The sequence below is a fragment of the Mesoplodon bidens genome, assembly GCF_964165515.1.
Source record: "Mesoplodon bidens genome assembly, chromosome: 12".
Lineage (NCBI taxonomy): Eukaryota > Metazoa > Chordata > Mammalia > Artiodactyla > Ziphiidae > Mesoplodon > Mesoplodon bidens.
Window position 1 is genome coordinate 34,414,320 of NC_138168.1, and position 24,848 is coordinate 34,439,167.

The 24,848-nt window shown below is 34.0% G+C and overlaps 1 protein-coding gene across 3 annotated transcripts in view; it reads left to right on the plus strand.

Annotated features, from left to right (window-relative positions):
- The window catches only part of LOC308625846 (uncharacterized protein), an 805,208-nt gene that overhangs the window by 694,042 nt on the left and 86,318 nt on the right, over positions 1 to 24,848 (plus strand). For all 3 annotated transcript variants that reach the window (XM_081250421.1, XM_081250422.1, XM_081250423.1), the window contains exon 11: positions 10,580 to 10,651. The gene's annotated coding sequence lies outside the window, so the exon portion shown is untranslated. The remainder of the gene's footprint in view (positions 1 to 10,579; positions 10,652 to 24,848) is intronic.

The window sequence follows — 24,848 nt, forward strand, 5'->3', positions numbered from 1 at the left end:
TCCAGGGGACATTTGGTGATGTTTGGAGACACTTTTTTGTCACAATTAGGGAAAGGGTTATAGTATGTAGTAGATGGAGGCCAGATGGATGCTGCTAAACATTCTACAATGCACAGGACAATCCCCTACAACAAAGAAAAATCTGGTCCAAATGTCAGTTGAGTCAAGGTTGAGAAATACTTATCTACCTTAAATGGTATAAGACTGTAGAGAATAGCATTTAAAAGTTATAAAAACTCAGTAAACTTTAGAGAAAATATATAATTATTATTGCTAGAAAGTTAAGCGGGGGCACTAAAAGAATGGGAATAACTTCCATGTTAGCAGAGAAAAAAAAAAGGCAAGGATGAGATAAACATTATTGTTTCACAAATAGAAATAAAAAGCAGGGAGAGGTATAAAGGCAAAAGCAAAAAAAAAAAGCTGTATAAACAAAAACCAAAAATATGAGTCTGGAAATAATCTTTTATACATCACTAATAGAAATATATGTAAAGGATGTGACTAAAATTACAGAATGAAAGGCTAGATATATATTTTTAATATATAAGAAATACATAAAGAAAATGGCACACAAGGTTAAAAATATAAAGATAGCAAACAATGGCCCAAACAATGCCATTGTAGTGAGATCTATATTGGATAGTGCAGGTTTTTAAGGCAAAACCGTTATTCAATTAAGAAGAAATATTACACATAACTAAAAGTTACAGTCCACCAAGATGATTTAAAAATATGACTCTGTATACAGCTAATCAAATAACCTTGAGATATGTAACCTAATACTGATAAAATTACAAAAGGAACTGGGCAAACCCACAAGCATAATAGATTGAATATCCTTCTGTCAACAAAGGATAGATCAATCAGATTCCAAGTCAACAGGATACAGACAGTATAAATTATAAGATTGCTTAGATATCTGTCATTTATCTTAAATTACTTCAACATACACAGTTCAGTATAAATGGGTGTGTTCATCATGATATATACCCCTGGGGCTCAGATTAGTTGTTTTATCAGAAATGTACACTCCATCGGTGGTTATAGAGCATTTAATCTAAAACCCACACTCCAGAAGTGGCTACTATAGTGCTGCAGCTATCTCTGACTCCCATCAACACCAGAGACTTTGCTAATTATCAAAATGAATGTTAGAAATGAGTTTCCATTGATAAAAGTCTTGCTAACCAGCATTGTGGATATTAAAAACAGGTTCTCGGACTTCCCTGGTGGCACAGTGGTTAAGAATCCACCTGCCAATGCAGGGGACACGTGTTCGAGCCCTGGTCCGGGAAGATCCCACATGCTGCAGAGCATCTAAGCCCGTGTGCCACAACTACTGAGCCTGTGCTCTAGAGCCTGTGAGCCGCAACTACCGAAGCCCACACGCCTAGAGCCTGTGCTCTGCAACAAGAGAAGCCACCACAATGAGAAGCCCACGCACCGCAACGAAGAGTAGCCCCCGCTCGCCACAACTAGAGAAAGCCCGCGCGCAGCAACAAAGACCCAACACAGCCATAAATAAATAAATAAATAAATTTATATTAAAAAAAAAAAAACAGGTTCTCATTGATGAAATTAGTGGCATTTGACATAGATGGATTGGCTAGAATTTTGTGTACACATGAGCAGGTTATGAAAGTCCAGCCAGCACTATAACCCACCACTTAGCAAAAGCACCCTAGATTAGATACCTCAACTACAAGATACAGTTAGCTGAATTCTGCCTTGGAATATTGTCATATTTGCTTCAGGTGAAACTTTCATGCAAGGTGTTTTTTCCAAAGATAACAGAACTGGGACTTCAAGATACAGAATAATTAGTATGTAGACATGATTGATATTAATCATCTGTATTAATAAAATAATTCAACTGGAGGCACCAAGATCTACAAAAGTGAGCCTAAGAGTCAAGTATGACAAAATTGTCTAAGGGTAATTCACAAAAATAAGTTGGATTTATCCTGGCCCCAACAAATAGTGAATATACATTCTTTTTAGGACACATAAAACATTTATAAAAGGCAGTGACTACCTATTAGATCAAAAAGTAATTCTCAACAGATTTCAAGGAATTAATTATTTATAGGCCAAATTTTCTTACTGAAATATAATTGCAAAATAAATCAATAAGAAAATAAACATTAAAAAAATCAGATAAAACCCTTCCCAGCGTTAACAATAACATTAAGAAGAAAATAGCAATGAGAATGAAATAACATTTAAAACTGAATGATAAAACTTCCACGTATCAAAACTCAAAGCTTATGGGATACTTATAAATCTATATACTTACATGTAGTAAAAGTGTAAAAATGTGGACTAGATACAGATCAAATTCATTGTGGTAGTTCTTTTTAGAGAGGGAAGGAGAGACATAGAATTAGAGGAAAGAATATTGGGGATTCAACTTTATCTGTAAGTTATTATTTCTTAAACAAATAGAAAAAGGAAGTAAAGGAGGGATAATATATACTTTTAAAAATTGCCCTTTGTTTACTTTGAGTGGGATATTCTGTATTATCTTTTGTATTTCTCTTCATTTTAAAGTCTCCAAATAGTAAAATGTATTAAAGTATTATTTCAAGGTAGGGCTATTTTACATCAACATTTTTCTATAGCAGAAAATATCTCAATCAAGCACTAAACACTGGCTAAAAAAGTATTGCAAATTAAGGTGATATTAGATTTCATGACACAAATATGGTTCTTCCAGAATGTCAGGCTTCTGTCCCAAACTAAGGTTTATTAGGAATTTGTAGCACTATTTTTTTAAAAAAAAGCAATTGAGGCTTATGGCCACCTTTATTGAATTGTTGTATTAAGAAATTCATTATCATCAGACTAAATTTTCCTATATTTCTCAACTAGAAATCTACTAAAAATTCAAATTTTTACTGTTTCTCAGGTAGGATATCATTGATCCATATAGGAAATATCCAGAATAGAAATGAATATATTATATTTAAAATACATTCATTCAAATAAGAAGCTTATAGAAATGACTCAGGTTACATGTTTGATTTTTTCCATGAATTTATAGTTTTGTAAATAAGATAAATCAAATTTTTGTTATGCTCTTAAACTGAAAGTTTCTTATAAAATATTTTCAAATGTTCAAATATTATCCGTAAGTTCAATATTTAGTATTTCCTTTCCAACATTCTTAAAATGTTTTAAGTGTTAATGAAAAATAATACTAGCTAACGTTTTTAAGTGTTTACTATATACCAGGTAGTATTCTAATCATAAACACACACATACACACACATGTATATGCACACATATACATGTACATATTTATACACTTATACATATATTCATTTAATTAAATAACTGATTACTTAAATCACCATAAGACACTTAAGTGATTTTTTGTGTGTGTGCTTAATAAACAAACACCTTCAGCCAGTATATGTAACCTTATTTTTATATGCATTCTGGGACTCTTCACAAATATATCTTGTGCCATAGAGGTACAGGCCACTGGTCGGGAATCATTGCTCTAAAAGTTATCTGTAAAGCACAGATGGAGTTAATGTAAACTGCTGAGAAAAATAGAGCACTTTTTACTTATTTCCAAACAAAGACAATTTGTTAAACAAGATGTGTCTTATGCATTATGCTCTCCTTTGAAAAATTAGGGGTTAGGGTGGAACAGAAGAGTCATCAGTATTTACCAAAATAATGAAAATTAAATAAATTATTTGTATTTGGAAAAATGAGAATTCAGTAACAAAATAATCGCCTTGAGAAAATACAATGGCTATAAATAACTAAACCGTATCTGTTTTGAGGTGAATATTTTTAGCATCTCATTTTTCCATTCACTTATTCATTTAGCAAAATTGTATCGAAAGCTTACTGCTTATTATCGTGGGTTATGGAATAGATCCACCTTTTACATGTTCTATTTGGACTTTCTTTAATGTATGAGTTCAGACTTTATTAAATTAATATTTAAAGTTAAATATTAAGACTATTCAAAGAAATAGTACAATGTGGAGCTAGTAGAAGGCAGCATTTTATTTACCTTACCCTATGGCAGATTTGAAGAGAAATTATGTAAACCAATGAAGTGGCTAGTCCTTCTCTTGAAGCAACCAGGTTTGGTTGATTATTTCTCCCTGAAAATAGTTAATATAAAAGGAGAAGGATAAACACAGGAGCTGTTAGGTCATAAAAGAAATCCACAGTTAATTCATAATTTGTGGTGTCAGAGATATTTTAAAGGAGAGAAAGTTTACTTCAGAGGCAGTAATCCATTCACCTGTGCTCTTTATGAGACTATTATAGTGCTATAAGAGCTTACTAATGATGTCTTCTAAATAAAATTGATTCTTTGTAGTTACTTTATAAATATTCATTTTTTTAACTTTATTTCAAGGCCATCAATTTTCACTATCAACTGTAATTTTAATCCACTCTTTACTTTTTCCTCAAATATTCTCTAGAATTTGATTTTAAAGTAGTTTCTACTGCTGTATTTTCTGTACACACTTATTTATCCTTTATACATATTTATTATTTTCATTCACATAATTATAATTGCTGTATGGATTTATATAACTGGCAAATAGATTTTTCATATAAATTAAGACTATAGAAATTCAATATTCTTATTTGAAATGGAAAATTAAAGAAAGCAAATGTATAACGAGAGCATATGATTTCAAGATTTTATTGAGCATATTTATTTTTTAAATGCTTTTAAAAATAATGATGTGGCTGATTAGCTAAATTAGTAAAAATATAGCTATGATAGGTAAAAATCAAGAGTGAAATTGTATTGTATCCTCTGAATGAGCTATATTGTTACCCTTAACCACATGTCCTTTAAGTTTCTGCTGTACTTCTCAGGCTAGGGTGGGAGCTAAGTAAGTAGAGTAGCAAAGGAAAATAAATGAAATTTGAGTGTTCCCTGTCTTTCCTTGATCCATCTTTCCCCAATCTATCCTCTCTTTATCCTTTATCCTGAAGGAGATTTTTTGCTAGCCCAGTTTCCAGATCTTCTAGGATGCAAATTAGGAAAGTTGGATATAAAGAGTCAAATCTGTAGAAATCTGAGGATAAAGGTGAAAGATTGGTGTGAGGGGCTAAAACAATCTCTGTAGTGGGTATGGGAGTGATGGCAGAAATGCAGTATGGGATGGAGCTGGAGGTAGAGTCCTTAAACTACCTGCAACTCCCCAAATCTGGGGAAAGATACGGCCATCCAGGGACATGGAGATTAAATATCCCCAAACAGATTTAATTGAAAGAGATTTCCACCAAGACACATTATAATCAGTCTCTCAAAATTTAAAGACAGAGAATTCTGAAAGCAGCAAGAGAAAAAGAAAAAAAAAATTCATCGCATACAAAGGAACTTTGATAAAGCCATCAGCAGAAACCTTGCAGGCCAGAAGAGAGTGGGATCATATTTTCAAAGTGCTCAAAGAAAAAACTGCCAACCTAGAATACTTTACCTAGCAAAGTCATGCTTCAGAAATGAAGGAGAGAGGAAGACTTTTCAAGACAAATCAAGGCCAAGGAAATTTACCACCATAATTCCTGCTTTACAAGAAATGCTAAAGGGAGTTCTTACAGCTTAAATGGAAAGATATTAATTAGTAACATGAAAACATTTGAAAGTATAAAATTCACTGGTAAAGGTAAATATAAAGTCAAATTCAAAATACTCTAATACTGCCATTGTGGTGTGTAAAACACTTTGATCTCTAGCATATAGATTAAAAAACAAGTGTTAAAAATAACTATATCTATAACATTTTGTTAATGGACACACAACACAAAAAGATGTAAATTGTGACATCAACAACCTAAAATGTGAGAGGGAGCAAGCAAATGTGTAGAACTCTTTTATGCAATTGAAGTTAAATTGTTATTAGCTTAAAATAGACTGTTATAACTATAAGATGTATTATGAAAGCCTTGTGGTAATCACAAAGCAAAAATTTATAATAGATACACAAATGATAAAGAGAAAGAAATCAAAGCATACCACAACAAAATATCAATTGACAAAGGAAGAAAGCAAGAGAGGAAGCCTTTTAATTTGATGTAGTCCTGCCTATTTATTTTAGCTTTTGTTGCCTGTGTTTTTGGTGTCTTACCCAAACAATCATTACCAAGCCTAATGTCTAGGAGCTTTTCCCCGTGTTTTCTTCTGGGTGTTTTATGTTTTCATGTATTACACTTACATCTTTAATCCACTTCAAATTAATTTTTGAGTGGTGTAAAATAGTGGTCCCATTTCATTCTTTTTGTATAAGTATATAAAGTTTTCCCAACACCATTTATTGAAGAAACTATCCTTTCCCTTTTGCACCCTTGTCAAAGATTAGTTGACAGTATATGTGTGGGCTCATTTTCTACTCTCTCTATTCTGTTTCCCTGGTCTATGTACTTGTCTTTATGCCAGTACCATACAGTTTTGATTACTGTAGGTTTGTGATATAGTTTGAAATCAGAAAGTATGATGCCTCTAGCTTTCTTCTTCTTTTTTAAGATTTCATTGGCTATTTGGGGTCTTCTGTAATTCCATACAAATTTTAGGATTGTTTGTTCTAGTTCTATAAGAAATCCCATTGAGTGCTTCCCTGGTGGCGCAGTGGTTGAGAGTCTGCCTGCCGATGCAGGGGACACAGGTTCGTGCCCCAGTCCGGGAAGATCCCATATGCCATGGAGCGGCTGGGCCCGTGAGCCATGGCCGCTGAGCCTGAGCATCCGGAGCCTGTGCTCCATGACAGGAGAGGCCACAACAGTGAGAGGCCTGCGTACCGCAAAAAAATATATATATATCCCCTTGGAATTTTGATAGAAATTGCACTGAATCTGTAAATTGTTTTAGATAGTATGGATGTTTTAACATTATCAATTCTTCCAATCCAAGAACATGAGATATTTTTCTGTTTGTGTCTTCAATTTCTTTTACCAGTGACTTATAGTTTTCAGTGTATGAGTTTTTCACATCCTTAGTTAAATTTATTCTTAAGTATTTTATTGTTTTTGGTGCTATTGTAAATGTGATTTCTTTCTTAATTTCTCTTTCAGATAGTTTGTTAGTGTACAGAAATGCAAATGATTTTAATGTTGATTTCGTATCCTACAACTTTACTAAATTCATTTACTAGTTCTAGCAGTTTTTCTGGTGAAATCTTTAGGGTGTTCTATATATAAAATCTGTTTGTTTTTGTAAATCAACAGCAAAAAAGCAAATAATCTAATTCAAAAATGGACAAAAAAACCTTAATAAACATTTTTCCAAAGAAGACATACAAATGGCTAATAGGTACATGAAAGGTGCTCAATATCATCAATCATCAGAGAAATGCAAATAAAACTGCAATGACATATTACCTCACATTTTTTAGGATGGCTGTTATTAAAAAGACGAGATAACAAGTATTGTCAAGGATTTGGAGAAAAGGGAACCCTTGTGGACTGTTGGTGAGAATGTAAATTGGTGCAGCCATTATGGAAAACAATATGAAGTTTTCTCAAAAAATTAAAAATATAACTACCATATAATCCAGCAATCCCACTCCTGGATATGTATACAAAGAAAATGAAATAAATATCTTTTTAGAAAATCTGTGAAATATTAGTCATCCTTAAAAAAAGTGGAAATCCTGCCATTTGCAACAACATGGATGAACCTGGAGGACATTATGCTAAGTGAAATGAATGTGAGAAGAAGAAAAAAAATCCCTGGAAACAAGAACTAACTACTGTTTCTGGAACCAACTGGCACTGACAGGAACAAGATGTAGACTGGAAGGAGCAATCCCTTCTGCCTCTGTTATGGATTGAATTATGTCCCCTGCAAAATTCATGCGGCGCAGTACAGCCCCCAGTATCTTAGAAAGAGACCTTATTTGGAAATAGGGTCATTGTAGATGTAATTAGTTAAGATGAGGTCATACTGGAGTAGAGTTGGCCCCTAATCCAATATAGTTGGGGTCCTTATAAAGGGGGAAATTTGGACACAGAGAGAACACAATGAAAGTAGGAGAACACCATGTGAAGGTTAATGCAGAAACCAGAGTGATTCTTGTACAAGGAAGAACTAGCAAATCAGATCTTACATATAAGATCTCATTAAACTTTATGCATGGAAAGTGACAGACACTGCTTGTGCTGTTTGATACAAAATGGCTGAACTTCATCTTCAGAAGACTAAACCTGACATCTAAACATGCCAATATAAACATCAGAACAAAATATATTCTAACCAACCATGGGAAGCAGTCTTGTATCAGGAAGGCAATAAGGATGACACCAAGAAATTCCAAAGATTGTCAGCAAACAACCAGAAGCTAGAAGAAAGGCATGGAACAGATGCTCTTTCACAGCCCCTAGAAGGAACCAACCAGGCTGACACTTTGATCTTGGACTTCTAGCTTCCAGAACTATGAGACAGTAAATTTCTGTTGTTTAAGCCAAAAACAAATGAACAAACAAAAAACCAAAGTGATCATCATCAATAACAGAATAAATAAAAAGTGTGTGCCACTTGATACAAGATGCAATTGGAAGAACACAACATTGCATATGACATTTCTGCTGAAAATGCATAACAAATCTAATCATGATGAAGCATCAGACGATCCCAAATTGGAGGATATTCTCCAAAATAACTGGCTTGTGACATTCAAAAGTGTCAAGGTTACCAAAAAAGACTGAAGAACTATACCAGACTAAAGTTGACTAATGAGACATGACAACTAATGCATGATTCTGAGCTAGATCCTTCTGCTGTAAGATAGTTGATGAAACTTCAAGGGGGGTTGAGGATTAGATGGTAGTGTTTATTTCCTGACTGTATGCAGTTATGTAAAATAATGTACTTATTTATAAGAAATAAATAATATTTCAGATGTGATGGAGCATCAGGTTGACAGGTTACTCTCAAATATTTCAAGAAAAAATATTTTACTCTTATTTTTTGTAACTTTGAGATTGTTTCAAATTAAAATTATTTGAAATTAAAATTATAACAAATTAACATTGTTTCAAATTAAAGTGCCTAGAAACACCTACAAATTGTGAGAGAATAAGCTTTTAGGTTTGCTTGTTTTAGATCTGTTGATGGATATGAATTATGGATTAGATCCTTTTCAAACGTATTTGAATGAGACAAAGATTGAACTTTCTTTTAAATTATTATTTGGTGGTTTGACTGTGGTTTTATGAGTATGACTTCATGAATTGACTGAGCCACATAGGCTCAAATTTATTAGGATTATAGGTTAAATCATATGTAAGTAACTAATGTAAATTGTAATACTACTTGCACAGTTGTAAAATTATATGTATAAGCAATTATAAATATGTGCAAGTTATTAGATGCAAATAGCAAAACTGTTACATACAACTTTTTATACTAATGATGTGATTAAGAAGGAATTGAAATTTAGAGTTTATTTTAGTTATATTATTAGAAAGTCAAACTTGAATCTATACAGTCACATAATAATAGAAAAACACCCACCTACAGGTATTTATCAAGTTTTGCGTATTTTGATCCCACATATTATGTGATTATTGATGCTTGACTTACAGAGACCTAGCAATGTCAATTACATTACTGTGTATAATAGCTATTAATTTTGTAATTCTATCTTTGAATGTAGGAACTCAGTTTTAATTTTTAAAGTTTCTTCTGTAAAAGCTATAATCTTATTTACTAGTTTCAATTTTACTGAAGTTTTAGTGTACAGCTTTGAGATAACAGTGAAATGAAAATTGCTTTTAGTGGAAGTTACAATAAATATATCCGAGGAATATTTTAGAGCTAAGTTTTGTTTACTCTTGCTCAAAATAGGTAATATATGGAGAGACGATATTAGAAAATTGTTACATAAAGCTGTATATTTGCAAAGTTGTTCAAGTGCTGGTGGTTTACAACGGATTAATTCTTGGTCACTTTTCTTTTCAAATAAATATGTCAGATGTCACATTATTAGACAGGAAAATGAGGTAACAGCTCAGAGAGAGCTGTTATAAATACTGTTATTATTTATAGAGATAAGTAATAGGGAGGTTTTCAAAGAAACCTTTAGAAACTCTATTAGTTCAAAGCTTTATTAAAAGCAAAGTGGTTTTGACTAGGGGAGGCCAACAAATGACTATCTAAAGGCAAAATTGTTTTTTCACAATGATCAATTCAATAAAGCATCAGTCCAGGCAGTCAAGCACTCAACTGAACACTGCAGTCAAATCTCTACAGGGCATCGACAAAGCCACACACTTTGTTTTATTTAATCCCCAATTTACAAGATACCAATTGAAATAGTTCAAGTCTAATTTTTTCCAGAAATTACTATTATAGATTAAAATTACATAGCCCCTTAGTTTAAGAGAACTATCTAAATATTAAATTGTACCATCAGCACCACAAACATCACTACCAATTGTGGTGGGATACACTACATGCTTATGATTCAGGGCACTGTCAATACTTAATCATAAACCCCATAGACCAATTTAATAAACTCAGTATACTTGAAAGTGAAAACCTCTACTTTGTATTTTAAGTTACATCTACCTTTGTATTATCCTTTGCCTTTAGACACGAACATCATACCCATAAGATGTGAAGAGTTTGTAAAAGATATCACTGGATGCAGCATTTTCCACACAGGTAAGGTGTTTTAACAAACCACTGCTAACTTACAACTATCCATCAGTAGACTGATATGAACCGGTGTTTAAAATCTTTATCAGATTCCTATGCATAAAAATGTCATCTCCCCTTACTAGTAATGGGAAGTTTGTAGATATTTTATTAGATTCTCCTTGACCTTCTTGCATATACTTCTAATTTCATTGCAATTTCTCTAAAGAAAAACAGAATCCTGAGTATCGTATGAGATACACATACTGTGGTTTGTGTAGGTTATTGAATCTAATTTTTTCATGTGCCTAGCCTAATGTCCTACAGCAGTGTCAAAAGGGTTTTGAATTTTATTAAACTAGGTCATCATTAAATACTGGGACTCTTAAATTTGTACAGGAAAACATGGTTATAACACAGCCTTTATAATATAATATACCAAACATTAGCTACAATTCTCTTTGTAAGGAACATGCAAATTTTCAAGTTTTATTATTCTGAAAGCAGGTAATTTCAAAAGTTTCCAAGAACATGGTTATAGTTCGAGTTTACCTTTCTCCAGTCAGCTCAAAAGGAATCTTGATTCATATGGCTTAAGTGACTGGCTTTTCCTTAGTATGAATCTCATGATCTGATTTGCATAACCAAACCATCCTACAGGGGGATTCTCATTTGATCAGGAAAACTTCTTTAAAGAGCTGCCTACTTTATAAAATACCCAGAAAATGGATGTAAGTTTCCAATAACCTTCTGACTCAGCCTTCCTTTACAGGCTCATCTGCAGCTATGCACTTACATGTAGTTTCCAACATAGCCAAACAGCTACATATTCTTTCTAAAACACCTTTTATTCTATTTGGCTGTCTTTTCACCAGAAATGCCCTCCTTCATCCTCTTCCACTAAAGCAAAACCTACACAACTTTTGATGCACACCTCATGTTACATGTTCTTACAGAAGCCCAAGATGTCCCCCAAGACCCTCAGTGATCTCCATCTCCTCTGACACCTGTATGGCCTATTGTCTGGCCTATTCAGTTACCAATAGAGCCTGTATGTTTAGTTATGTTAGGCCTATTCAACCAAATGGTAAGTTCATTGAAGATAAAGATCATGACTCATGACTTCTTTATATCTTTTATAGCCCTTAATTCAGAATTTTACACACAACAATCATGAATTTTTAAATCTAGAAGGAATCTTAAGAAAATCGCAACCATTTTAGACAGATAAGAGACCTAGATCTGAAAGGTTAAAGTAAATGCTGAAAAAGATATTTGGTGATTAATGAATGCCAGATTTACTCCTGAGTGTTGGAAAGGGTTTTATGTTTTTTCTCTTTTTAAAAATATTCTCAAAGAACCATCTTTTTCACACTTGTGGATGCATCAGAATCAAATAGAGGGCTTGTTAAAACACTGAGGTGCCTGAAGCCCAGTGTTTTTGAGTCAGGAGGTCAGTGATGGGGCCTGAGAATCTGCCTCCCTAACAAGTTCCCAGGTGACACTGATACTAAGGCCCATGGATTACCTTTGGAATAGCATTGCTGCAAGAAAAAATTATCATATGTAAATGTTATCTCAATTACAGTTTTTCTATTTTTGAAAAAATAGATAATTTAAAACTTTTATATTAAATTATTATCTTCTAAAAAGCATATCAACAGTTTCTATTCCTAACATGCTTTTAATTTGCTTCTGAGAGTTCCACTTTTATAATAATTCAGTGATATTAATTATCAAAGCAAAGAATTTTTAAACCTCTTTTTATTCATTCTAATCAAAATTAGATTTTATTGGAAGGGACAACACGACTGTCAATAGGGCAATGATCTCATCTAAATTTAGCATTCTTGTCTATATCAGAGCATGGCTAATTGTAATAAATTTCTGGAAGGCAATTTGGCAATATATAGTGAAAGCTTTAAAAATGTACATACCCCTCACTCCACATTCTAGCTCCTAGTGATTTATCCTAAGAAAAGAACAAGTCATCAAAGATGGAAATACTCTATATCTTGATGTGATGATAATTAACCAGGAATATAATTTGTCAAAACTCATCAAATCATATACCTTTGGTACCGAATAGATACTTTTATGGAAATTATACCTCAATAAAATTAATTTAAATTTTTCTTAAGAGTATCAGTAAGAAATTATTATTTTTTTAAAGCCGCAGTCATGGCATTAGCCACCTTGTCACTTACTTTAAAATAAAGTACGGACATAGTTGTGTGGGAAATCAAGTAAGAGGTATTTGCCATGGCCTTTGTGGTAAGTGTTGTAAGTATGTGGAGAAGGCCAGGGTTTAGAGAGTGTGTGTACCCAGAAAATGAGGAGTAGTCCTGCAGCCACTTCTCTGGTTTTAAAGTGCTGGAGAGTGCACAGCCATTTTAAAGACTCACCTGTTGAAAGTTCCCTAGAGAGTTAGAGACCGTGGAGACCTTGATATGACTTTAGGAAAGGCATAGTGGTCCAAAGACGCAGGTTATCAGCTTTGGTTCTAGCCATTGGCTAGAGTTCACTCTAAGGGTTTTGAGTTGAATCTCAAGTGATTTCATGGTCACACCTCCCTCAGAGAGACTGAAGCAAATAAAGAAAAGGGCAGGGCAGTAGCTTTCCTAGCCATCTTTCTGGGATCACAGACAGGCTTGCCATTTATTTCTGCATCATCTTTCTGCTTTCTCACCTAGATTGTCAACTCCTTGAAAGTACTTACTCATCCTTCTGTCCCCTGGAGCCCTGCTTTACTCCTTACTGTTGAGATTGTATTTTGAAAACTTTAACTTCAGCCTAATGCAAAGATACCAATGTAGTAATTTGGGCAGATACTAACCAGCATATTTGGAAGGTATTTCTAACTGTATTAGAAATTATCCTTTAACAAAACTTTTAAAATAGCATCTATTTTCTTCCTAAGTAACTTGCAAATTAGATTTTCTTAATTTTAAAAGTAAAAAACAATGTTTTTCTCCCTATATCTCAGAACTGCAGATGAATGTAGTTTCTAAAACTTTTGCCGAGTCATATATTTTCATTAGCCACGGCGATCTTACAACCAAAGCTTAGCTATAGGCTATGTTAAAGATACGTGAGTCAGAATATGAAATAGCTAGAATTTATTGTTACACGGTATTGCAAAATTAAGGCCAGCTGCTTTTTTCTTAATCTAAACACATATAATCTGACTGCAAAGATGCTTTGAGGTCACTCTTTCAAATAATAAGTTATATTTTAGTTAAAACTAAAATAAAAAATTGTTATCACCATATGTGTGAAACTGTCTGGGAAATGCCTGTATTCATGGCAATCTGCTAGTGTTCTTAATAGTTATTCCAGTAGAACAAGGGCCATTCATCAGAAGAGTGTGGTGTTATGGCAGCTGTATCCAGTGCTATGATAGAAGGAAGTCTATAGGGAAAGAGCACTCTATTGCCTCTACTTATTAGAACTTCCTATTGACTCCTATATAAAATCTCAATCCCACTCATAGCTTGCCTTTTGTTGAAAATGTAATTAACCTTAGCATTTTCTACTTTGTACCCTCTGATTCTTTTTCCATGGTGCAGACATTTGCAAACTGCTGTTATTTTGTATGTTAAAGTGGTTTTCACCTTGTAAGAAGGCTAAGAATGTCTCTTATGGAATCCAAGTCTATGAAGTAGGTACTGTCAGAGAGATGAAGTGACTTGCCCAAAGCCACTCAGTTGATGGCCTCAGAGAGAGATTTAAATTCTGGTCTAACTCCAGAGCCCAAGTGTATTTGTCCATATGTCAGAATTTTAGACATTTGTACCCACTTTTTAAATGTCCTTATTTATTTCTGGCCCTCCTTCCTTATACCCCTGTCTAAATCTTGGACATACTTCTCCTGAGCGAAATTGGCTTTAAATAATTCTTAATTTTTTCTTCTAGAGAGCTGTGTCTACAGTAGAAAATAATTGATTATGCTACATAACTTCCATAGTTATTTGTCTTATCTCAAATCTCACCCTCTTTAGACTTTTCCTGTCTATACCACCTACTATTGCCCAGTTACTCTCTGTAGTGATTGCTGACTTTATTTTCTTCAAAGTGTTTTTCATTATCTAAATTTACATTATTTACTTGTTTACATGTGGCCTGTTTCTTTCCAAGATACCTTGGAGCATAAAACTCATCTACTTATTCCACCTTTCCCCCTGGCATTTATGTACTGCGCATGGAATAAGGCTCACTTGATTTTGGTTGAATGAGTAATCACTAGGTACTTAATGATGGGCTAACAATTAGCAGGGTGATGACATCATGCTCACACTTGGCTGCAGTTCTCCTAGTATGAAAGCAGTCTATTTTTGTTTCTAGTCATTACTTTCCTACAGAGCTTTTCAAATGGGTTCCAGTGTAACTAAGCTGAAAATTATTACCATTAATATGCTTCCTTTCCTCTAGAAAGTTACATAAATGAGATAAAAGATTAAAAATATTATTCTCTTTTGGTTACATGTGAGCAGTTTATGTTTTAAGGTCTTCAAAACGTTTTCCTATGTGTATTCGCAAAATACCACATTTTGTTTAATTATTAATTTCAGCCATTTGCAGACATTTATTATTGGATAAAAGTGAATATTAACAAGGAAATCAAAATCAAAAACATCTCCAAGGTTTTTCTTTTCATAACCTAAAATCATTCACACAGTGCTTGTACATGACTTTTTCTCATTTCTTCTAAATCAATCGTGCATTTTTTTCTATTAGTAAGTGAACATATAGATTGTTTAGTAAATGTGATTATAACCCCACACTTAAAAGCTCAATCACTTTTAATGCCCTTTTATGGTAAACTGAGAAAAAGATTGACATTAAATATCATGAACAACTGTTTCCTAGTGAATGAGTTATATTTTATACCATGTTTAGTGATAATACTCTTTCCATGGGCAACAAACAGAAAGCAAGAATAGAGCACAAGTAGATGAAATCATAAACTGTGATGGGAAGTTCTCCTAATTGGAAACAGTTTTGAAATGGGTATAAACCCATGGGTTATTTTTTTTTCAGTGCATTTGAGCTGATAGTAACACTAAATCATACACACACATATTTGAATATGTACATTTGTAAATATATATACACATATACTTATCCTGACCTCGTTTAAAAGTAAAGTGACCTTTAATCATATTATTTTTTATTCATAAGAATCCTTCTTAGAAGCAGGTGTTAGGTATCTTCCATATTTTACCAATGAGGAAAGTGGGACATGGGGATATTGTATGACCTACTTGAGACTGATTAATTTTGATAAGAAGTAGACATGGGCCTTGAATTCTGGTTATCTGACTAGTATTTCACTACCTAAAAAGAATAGAAATTAAAGAGAAAAAAATCTACAAGTCAAAATTTAACTTTTGATTTTAATTTGTCAATTTTGTAAACTTTTTGTTTTGTCAGTTTTGTTGGCACATAGTTCTTAATAGTGTTCTCTTACTATTCTTTAATGTGTGTAGGTTCTAACTCAGTTTATTTTACTACTATCATTAAACTTGTTAACCCATTAAAAAATGTAAAAGTAAGACAATCACTGTCTCAATTCAAGGTTTGGTTGCAGGTAACATAATCTACTTTAGTTATTTAATGGAAAATACATATCAGTTAGCTAACAGAATTACTGGGAAGGCCAATGTTGCAGGCTTAAATACTACCAAGTTAGTAATACCAAACAGTACCAAGAGATTGTTTTATAGAAATTCAATTATTGCTGCTGCCTGCATCTCAACTCTTATAGGACCAGCAGTTTTAGCCGCTGTAGAAACACCATGCCTCCAGAACTGTGCAGGCTTCTTCAATCTTCACTCTAGCCCTATAATTCTTACTAGATAGAAACTAGTAAGCTTGTGACAAGGTTGCTGAATGAATGAATTTATCAAAGGCTCTATCTACCATAGTGCTGCAGCATAAAATACTACCTCAAATTCGCTTTTGCTCACACATGTACACGGTGGCTGAGGTTAGCTGCTATAGTTGGGGCTTGGTTGGGTGGCTCTGCTTCATGGTATAAATCTGGCTGGAGTAAGCTCTTTGATGTGGGTTGAATTCATTCTGTATCCAAATTGTATTCATTTTGGGACCCAAGCTGAAGGGAAAACACTTCTCATGGTGATGGCAGAATGCAGGAAAGCAAGCAGAAACATACAATGTCCCTTACAGCCTACAGCCTGAATCAGCAGATTCTCATTCAGCTGTTTCTTTGCCTAATACAAGGCACACGGCCAAGTCCAAAGTCAAGATGAAGTACATTCCACCTCTAGTGGGAGGGACTGCAGGTCACATGGCAAAGGGAGCAGGTAAAGGGAGGGATGAAGAACTGGGACTAATTCTTAAATCTATCACACCAGGAAATAACATTCTGAGATTCTGCCCATGAAAAAAGAAAGGTGTAATTAATTGGAGAGTTATGAAAATACAGAGTTTTCAAAAGATTTTGGGCTATGACAAAGAAAAGAAGTTACTACGTACATTTAATGTAATGGAAAATCAATAACTACCATATTCTGCATGGCTTTTATAAGCATAAATGTTAAGACATCAATGAAATATTCTGGGTCTCAATTGTAATTTCAAAAGATTTCTATATTGCATAAATAATATGTTCATGCGTAGTACACGACATCGTAGGTATGAGTATATATAAAACAATCATACCAATTGTTGCATCTTAGTAAGACAGAAACAAGATACATATAAAATTGACAAAGAGATTTAAATTTGAAATAAATTGGTGTTTCTGTATGTTTTTTTTGTTTTTTATGTAGTAGACACATGGCTATGTGCTGAGGATAAGGAGAGAACTCTGATTTAGTTTCTGCTGGTGCAGCCTAGGGCATACTTGAAAGAACAGACACAGGCTCCAAGATACAAGTTGTATAAAATGTAAGATATAGGCATTACTTATTAAGTGGAAATTACATAGTATATTTATGAATTGGAGGAATTAACAGGTTACTGATTTTGTGAGACTTGACTCCTTGGCCTCAAAAGATTCTAGATTGTGCCATTGCTCCAGCTGCAGCTTGATCTCTGCTCAAAGTCCCTGGCACCCTTACCATGGTTCATGAAACATTCCATAGTATTCCATAACCACTCATCTTCCAAGGCCACACAGTACTTTGCTAGGCTCTGTTAGCAATAATTGTATAGTCCTGGATAGGTGGAGTCTCCTCTTGTGTAATGATACCATCACATAGGGAAAGAAGACAAATAGCCTTTTCATTTCATGATCTTTCAAGACACTGGGAAGGGAGTGATTTCATTTAATTTCAAAGATTGGAAGTGTTAGTCCTTTGTTTTAGCAACTGCCATCTTTCCATGCCAAGGGAAAAATCAAGCTATGACTGCATAGCAATGTAGAGTATTACAGTTAAACCAAATAGAAAAAGGCCAATAAATCTGAGAGATGATAACACTAAAAAAAGTAAAAAGGTAAATATAAATAATTACCTCGCATACGATTTTTTTAAAGTACTGAGTTGTAAAGGCTAGTGAAAAATTTTAATTTGATTTCACCAGATATAAGAGAGCTCTATTTTCTATTACTCTAATGTATTTTACTTGCAGCTATGCTTATTTTATGATTATTTTAAATCATTTTTAAAATATTTTGAGGCCTATAAAACATTTTATGTTTTTGTTAGGAACTTAGTCTATGAGCTAGATCATTTAAAAATGTTAACTGCCTTAACATTCAAGTGGTTAAAAGTCTCCCCCAGTAGCAGAAAATACCCCTAATTTTATAACAGATAATAATGGAAGAAAAATAATGCTTTATAAGGAACTGAATCTTTAAAGGGCTGTACAGCAACATGCAGGATACCATTGCAGAGAGATAAATAATCCAATTATCAGAATCAACAAATGGTTATTCAACTTCTACTTTTTTGTTATGCTAGTTGTATTTTTTTATACACTCTACAGTAAATGCATTACAGTTAAAATTTTAGAGAACAGTTTCCCATGCATTGCTTAAAATCATCTCAGGCACCACCAATGATACACATACCACACTCATTCAGGTGAGCAATGGGGAGTCCTTGAAGAGTTTTCAGCAGGTAATGATACAGTAAGATTTACATTTTAACTAGGCTGATTGACAACTAAGTGAGGGATAGGTTTTTCCTATTAATGTTTTACAAAACCTCTTGACTTTTTTCATAATTAATAAATTCTACTTTTTAGAGCAGTTTTAGGTTCACTGCAAAATTGAGTGGGAAGTATAGAGTTCCATATACTCCCTGTACACACACACACACAACCTCCCTCACAATCAATATCACCCACAAAAGTGGTACATTTATTATAATTGATGAACCTACACTGACACATTATTATCACCCAAAGTCCATAGTTTACATTGGTGTGCACTCTTGATGTTGTACCTTCCCTGGGTCTTTACAAATGCAAATTCCATGTATCTACCATTGTTGTATAATACCGAATGGTGTCACTGCCCTAAAAATCCTCTGCTCTGCCTATTCACTTCTCCCTCCTACACAAACCCTAGAAGCCACTGATCTTTTTACTGTCTTCATAGTTTTGTCTTTTCCACAATGTCATACAGATTGGTTTCTTGCAACCTGAGTATATTATCTTCTTCCATGCCTGATTCACTTTGCTATACAGGAGAAACTAACACAACATTGTAAAGCAACTATACTCCAATAAAACTTTTATAAAAGACTCTACAGCCAAAAAATAATAATAATAATCTTTCATATCGATTACATTTGAAAATGATAGTATTTAGGTTAAATAAAATACATCATTAAAATTATAAATAAATAAATAAATAAATAAATAAATAAATAAATAAAATTTTTCCATGGCCATCCATGACTTGATAATTCATTTCTTTTTAGCACTGAATAAAATTCCGGTGTCTGAATGTACCACAGTTTATTTATCCATTCACCTACTGAAGGACATCTTGGTTTACTTTCAGGTTTTTGCAACTATGAATAAAACTGCTGTAAACATCATTGTGCAGGGTTTTCTGTTGACAGAAGTTCCAACTCCTTGAGAAAATACCAAAAGGTGCAATTGCTGGGTCAAATGATAGAATATGTTGTTTTGTAAGAAACTGCCAAACTGTCTCCCAAAGGGGTTGAATCACTGCGCGTCCCACCAGCAGTGAATGAGAGTTCCTGATGCTCCACAGCGTCCACAGCATTTGGTGTGGTCAGTGTTTTGAATTTTGACCATCCTAATAGGTGCGCCGTGGTATCTTACTGTTGTTTTAATTTTCAATTCCCCAGTAACATAAGATGTTGAACGTAATTTCATGTGCTTACTTATCATCTGTGTATCTTCTTTGTGGAGGTGTCTGTTCAGGTCTTTTTCCACTTTTTAATCACGTTTTTCCTTTACTTATTGTTGAGGGGTTTTTTGTTTGTTTTTTGTTTGTTTGTTTGTTTTTTGTGGTACGCGGGCCTCTCACTTTGCGGCCTCTCCCGTTGCGGAGCACAGGCTCCGGAAGCGCAGGCCCAGCGGCCATGGCTCACGGGCCCAGCCACTCCGCGGCATGTGGGATCTTCCCAGACCGGGGCACGAACCTGCGTCCCCTGAATCGGCGGGCAGAGTCTCAACCACTGTGCCACCAGGGAAGCCCTTATTGTTGAGTTTTAAGAGTTCTTTTTATTTTTTGACTGACAGACCTTTAGCAGATGTGTCTTTTGCAAATATTTTCTCCCAATCTGTGGCTTGTGTTTTTATTCTCTTGACAGTGTCATATACAGAGCAGAACTTTTAAATTTTAATGAAGTTAAGCTTATTATTTCCTTCATTTATCATACCTTTGGTGTTTTATCTAAAAAGTCATCGCTATACCCAAGATCATTTAGATTTTCTCCTATGTTATCTTCTAGTTCTGTAGTTTTGCATTTTACATTTAGGTCTATGATCAATTTTGAGTTAATTTTTTGAAGAGCATAAGATCTGTGTCTAGATTCATTTTTTGCACTTAGATGTCAAATTGTCCTAGTGCTGTTTGTTGGAAAAAATATCCTTGCTCCATTATATTTCCTTTGCTCCTTTGTCAGGGATCAGTTGCCTATATTTAGGTGGGTCTGTTTCTGGCCTCTCTGTTCTGTTCCATTGATCAATCTGTCTATTCTTTCACCATTACCACACTGTCATTAGAATCAGTTTGTAGACACTCACAAAATACTCATGGGAATTTGATTTGAATTATGTTGGATCTATAGATTAAGTGCAGAAGAACTGAGATCTTGACAATATTTAGCCTTCCTATCCATAAATTTGCCTTATGATCTCACTTCTCCGATGGATCAAAGAAAGTTGTTGATTTCTCAGTTTGTTTAGCTTTTTACTTGTTGTTAGGATGGAATGATGACTTCTAAGCTTCTTACTTTTGGATGAGAAACAGAAACCCTGACTTTAGTAGTACTTTAAAAGCCTAAAGTGTTTAATGCTAAACGGAAAATGAGGAGTTCAAAATGGCAAAATATTATTTTATAAATTTTGTCAAACATATTTTTCCAGTAACAAAGTAAAGATGAGCAGACCAAAGTGTAATGGAAAACTATAGGGTGTTATTATAGGACCTGTAGGAATTATAGATAATCCATCTTCGCTGTGAATTTTGTAATTTAATCAATCCCAGCAACTGTAGTAATAGGTGGGTAGACTTTAAATAATAATCTGATTACTTGAAAATAATTCCAGGTAAATTGAAATAAATTTTGTCTTGAAAACATTATATCAATGAAAAGGAAAGCAGAAACAAAAACCTCTCTGAAAGAAGCTGTTTAGGGAAAAGTGCCTCACTTTTCCTTTTATTTTTTATTGTTTTTGATCTCTCCAAACAGAATACCATCCTGAATCCTCTTCAGGCCTGAATTAAAAGGAAATTAATACTCAAGGCTCATGAATGCACCTTTTATGTTAGGCATTTGCATGAAACATACTTCAACATGATATTGTAAGCTATGGACATTCCTAGGAACAATACTTTTTAGGTTCACAGACTTTAACTGATATATTATCTATCACAGAAAGAATTTCTAGAATTTGCATCCAATTAATATGGTAACTTTATCCTAGATATGTCTTTAAAGCTTACTTATTCTACTGTTTTAGCCATCAAGTAAAATAATTGAGACAGATATAAGTAAAATAAGATCTCTAGAATATTCAAATATTCTCCAGCCTTCTCTGGTACCACAGTCCAGATCTTAACAATCCTTGCCCTTAAGAAAGTTTACCAAATGCCTAAACTAAATCATTCCTATGACATGAATACAATTCTTCTGATTAAGTCCATGGACAGAGGGCTGCTTTCCTTGGAGGCAACATAAGAATCTGACAACTGAAGAGAATTTTAATGTTCTTATTATTTTTAAGTTCACTTATTAGTTTGCTCAGGCAAAACCTTTGAGGAGTCTAACTATCTTTGGCTCAAATATTGACTCTCCCACTTGCCTGCTAATGTAGCCATGAACAGGTGATCTAATATTTCAGAACCTCAATCTCCTCACCTATAAAATGTGCATAATAATTCCAAATTTAGCAAATTGTTGTAAGGGTGCAAGACAAAATATATGTGAACTTCTTAGAGGGTGAGAGCACGTAGTAAGCACTCCTAAATGCAGTTGCTTCTGTCATTATGATTATTCATATTATTTGATGAATTCATTCACCAATTAAAAGTTGGCAAGCATTTATTAAGAACCTTCAATATTATAGTCTGTTGACTGCTTATTATTGCCTTGTGCTCCTGAATTAGGTTAAATTAATATAATCTATTATTTTTATCAAAAATTTTTCCTGGTCCTGTAACAATATCTACTGTACCCCTACCCCCCAACCCCACACACATGACTAAATTCAGGAATATGCTAATTTATATTCACAAATTTATTTTCTTTAGTGGCCCTCTTGTAGGTGCCTAATTCAAACCAGGGACTTCTTTCTCAATATAAACACTGTATTTCTTTCCTTTCTTTTATACTAAATATATTATACCAGTTTAACTTGGTGGGAGAAGTGCATGCATTGGACTCAGGCTGACCTTAGTTTCCAGTTTTAGCACTACCACTTATTCACCCAGAAACTTGGATTATCATGCATTATTCCTAAGACTTAGTTTCCTCAACTTTTCCAGACTTAATACCAATTTCAGTGAATGGCCGTGAGACTTAAGAAAAGGTTACTAGTTAGCATCTGATGCTGAGTTGGCTCTCAGTAGATGGTGGTTATTATTATTCAATGAAATAACTTAAAGTCAAGCACAAATTTTAATCTGAAACTGTCGTTTCTTCTATATTTAAAATTTTTCATTAGTCTTAATTCTACAGTTCTCATAATTTTTAAAACCCCCTCTGTTAAAGAAACTGCCTGTTAGAAGAGCAGCATACTACAAGTGTTATTATTCTTTGTCAGGTGAGGACCTCATGAAAACCAGTTGAGGAAAATTTTAAATGGAAATCAGGTGTTAAAAGTTTAATTAGAAAAATTCATCCCTTATACATGGGCTAATGTAGAGAATGGCAAGCTGCTTAATTGTTGATTCTAGGGCTATTTTAACATTGTCAACATTCTATTTAGTAATCTTGGGGGAAATAACATCAAAAGCAGACAAAGAAAAATGTTTCACTTTCCTGCAGCTGATTCCCATGATTGCCTGACGTTTAGTTACATTTGGGCATCTGTCTCAGGAACTCCCATTGTCTGGAACCATTGCAAACTGAAGCGTGCATTGGGGTATAGACATGAGGACAGAATTTACACTTGGATATGCCATCTGACAGCAGCAGGAGAAGCTAGACAGGCCTGGGCTACTTCATACAGTTCATTTAATGAACTGTTACTTTATTATTTTGTAAGGTTTCTGTAATGCACATTTATGATATAAAAAGTGCCTTGCATACTGCTTCATCGGAAGGGGACCTCATTTAGATTAACCTGTGACTTCAACAGCAGGTGGTAGAATGAACCAACTGCTTCAATTACTGCTTTTGCGCATGACTTTCATGTGTTGCTAAGATTATCAGAGGAACCTGATTACATCCCCTTAGACACTATTGTTGGCACGATGATTAAGCTGTTATTTTTTTTTTTTTTTAATACTGGGAACCTAAAAACCTTTTTGGCATGAGGCAAAAGCACTGTGTATAGAGATCAGTAAGATAGTGTGTATCATTGCCCTGTAGCTTATCTCCACATATACAGCTCCCTGGTGGATCCCTATGATAAACATTATTGGAACAATTAGCTGCTGCTGACACAGAATCCAGACACAATAGCCATGGCCAGCAGCACAGAGCCAAAAATTATGGAGCCAAAAACCATAAAAAGCAACACCAAGCTAGTCTCCCTATTCAACTGCTGTCATAAAACCCTCCCAGTGCTATGTTTGCATAGCTGGCTTCACCGATATGGCACTGTTAACACAAAAGAAGAAGCTGCAGCACTTGTCTTTGTTTAGCTGAAATTACAAGTCATTGAATTAGTATGTCATCTTTATTGTGCTGTCATGCAGAGGAGGTGAGGAAGGCTCCGTAATGGATGGGAGAGTTTGATGGCCTGAAAGACAGGCTCACAGATGGTTGTCGATATAAAACAGTTTTTCCCCCCTTTAAAAAAAAAAAGGAAGAAAGGAAGGGGGGAAAGCAAAAAGGCTGCTTGGAATAGATCTTTAGTGATTTGTGTGTAATACCAAGCGATATTCATACCAGTCTCATATGTAAGAACTTTGGTGGCCTAGAGTACCTGATAAAGACAGAGAGAATGCACATATTCCTGGGGGATGCATTTGCAGTTTAAATGGAAGTGATGCAGCATTTTAGCTTCTTAGAAAGCTGGTGGTGGTGGTTGTTCTGGGGAAGCTTTCTTATAATATTTCTAAACAACTGTGAATGGTTAGCTAATACGAATGAAAAGGGTTAGCATTATAAGACATTTAAATATAAAAGTGAGAATTTTGACCAACCATTAAAAGAAAGGTAAAATTTTGCACTTATGTGATGAAATATATTATGATAGGGATATTAGACTATCAAATAATGAAAGAGACTTTGGGCTCAATTTGGCTTAAAACATTTTTAATTTAGTAATTTTTTGCTTTTCCGGCTTTTCCTCTTTAGTTTTAGTTTTATTTACAACACATCATTAGACACTTGTATTAGATATATCTATTTTTAAATGAAATAACAAACTAATTTATCACTTT